The 2,181-nt window shown below is 46.1% G+C and overlaps 1 pseudogene; it reads right to left on the reverse strand.

The window, feature by feature from the left end:
* Positions 1–215: 215 nt before the first annotated feature.
* Positions 216–333, reverse strand: LOC126189201 (5S ribosomal RNA; annotated as a pseudogene).
* Between the last annotated feature and the right edge of the window lie 1,848 nt (positions 334–2,181).

The following is a 2,181-nucleotide window of genomic DNA, read 5'->3' on the forward strand; positions in this document are numbered from 1 at the left end:
TCGCATTGCACTCAGCACTCCGTCATCAGGCCACAAGTGGCCCATCGGGACCATCCGACCGCCACGCCATCCTCAGCTGATGATGCGTATAGGAGGACGGGTGATCAAGTCACCGCTCTCCCGGTCGTTACGTTGGTGTTCTTTGACCGGGGCCGCTACCATTCGCTCGAGTAGCTCCTCAATTGGCATCACGAGGCTGAGTGCACCCCGAAAAATGGCAACAGCACATGGCGGCCCGGATGGTCACCCATCCAAGTGCCGGACACGCCCGACAACGCTTAACTTCGGTGACCTGACGGGAACCGGTGTAGCCACTGCGGCGAGGCCGTTGCCCAACACCTTCGTATTGAACGGAGATTATATTGAATAATAGGATTTTGTAGCCCAAACAATGGGGAATAACATAGTGTACTGAAATCCTGAATAAAACAGACCTACTTCTGGGAAAAAACGTGTTGCATTACTTATTGAACGCCCCTTGTATATATACAGTGTGAGTCAGCTGCCCCTACCGATGTCGTTTTATGCGACCCACAGTGTTATAGCTAGTCTTCACAGACCTCATTCGAGTTTTCATATTTTTTCACTTTCTAGGCACAAACAATTGGTCCTAGAGTAAAAATGAAGGGACCTTTTTGTGGAAAATTTAAGGTACATAACTTTCACTTGAGTCCGTAGTTTTCGAATTATTCAAGGAAACAGTACAAAAGTGTCCTCCCGACTCACCCCTCACTTCCACACTCAGCCCCACCGCTCAGTATTTCTAGTACGCTGTTTATGGCACTGCCGTCCCACCACTGTACAAATATTTGCAACTGCTCGAATTATGTCAACGTAATTAGTGTTAGGGTAACGTTTACATAAGCTATTTGTCGTACATTGCGGTCACGAGCAAGTTTAATATTGTTAATGAAGTACCCGACTATTCTTGTGACGTAATGGCGCAGTTAGTAAAGAAGTAAAAAGGTTGATTATCAAGATTTATTAGTGTAGTCGAAAATCGTTGCAAAATGGTAGGATGGGAAATACTGACTGGTGAGAGATAAGTTTGGGATGGAGGTGTGTTTGCAGGTCACTTTTGTACGTTTTTTTTAGTAACGAAAACCGTAACTTTCAGCGAAAACTTATTCCAGTACCAAATTTAACTACATTGAATTTCCATAAAAAGAAGGTTCGGCTCATCTTTTTTGGAGGGCCAATAGATTTCACGTATACAGTGAGAGAATAAGAACGTTTTCCGCATACTTTATGAAGGCCAGCAATAACATAAAACGATAGTGGTAGGGACAGTTGAATGTCTTTGTGTGTGTGTGTTCGTGTGTGTGTGTGTGTGTGTGTGTGTGTGTGTGTGTGTGTGTGTGTGTGTGTGTGTGTAGGAATAACAGATCTACTGTAATGGTTTCAACGTCGTTCGCTAATAGATAGCATAGCCACCAGACCGCCATCTGTGTTAATCTCCTAAAAAGGGAAGCTTAAAGCCAGTAAGGTCAGTGTGATATAAACGCATGTAGCAAGCAGGCAACCATGCCAGGAAGCCGCACTCATGCTTCCTACAGCCAACTGATTGAGTTTGAAAAGGTTCAAATTGCGGCCTTTATAATCACACTCACGCCCGTAGACGATATGAGGTTCTGGACGGCTATGCAACCCAGATGAACGCCAGGGTCGTCGCCGACTGGACTGGTGCGGTCAGAAATTCAGTTGAAAGATAGAACGGTACGCCGTGGTCTTCAGCGGTGAAAACAGATTCTGCCTGCATGCAAGTGAAGGTCTTTTGCGCATGCAACGCGGGAATGGTGAGCGCTATGTTTTAGAGTGCATTCGACGAGGACACACTGACCACACCACAGTCCTTATGGTAGGGGTCGCGATAAGCGACAACTATGCTTCACATTTGGTGTTTCAAGAGAGGACGCTAACGAGCACTCCGTACGTGCAGAATGTTGTTATACCGCTTCTTTTGCCGTTCTTGCAACAGGAAGGTGATGTGCTGTTCCTGCAGGATTGTGTTCACCCCACACATTGCTTGTGAAACTCAAAGTGCTCTGCAAGACGTGCAGCAACATTCATGGCCAGCTTGACCTCTGGACTGGCCTCCAATCGATGTCGTATGGGATACGATGGTATGAAATGTGACTCGTGCGACTTGTGAACCAACAACTCTTAACAGAACTACGTGAA

Source organism: Schistocerca cancellata, chromosome 5 (assembly GCF_023864275.1).
Source record: "Schistocerca cancellata isolate TAMUIC-IGC-003103 chromosome 5, iqSchCanc2.1, whole genome shotgun sequence".
In the NCBI taxonomy this organism is placed as follows: Eukaryota; Metazoa; Arthropoda; class Insecta; order Orthoptera; family Acrididae; genus Schistocerca; species Schistocerca cancellata.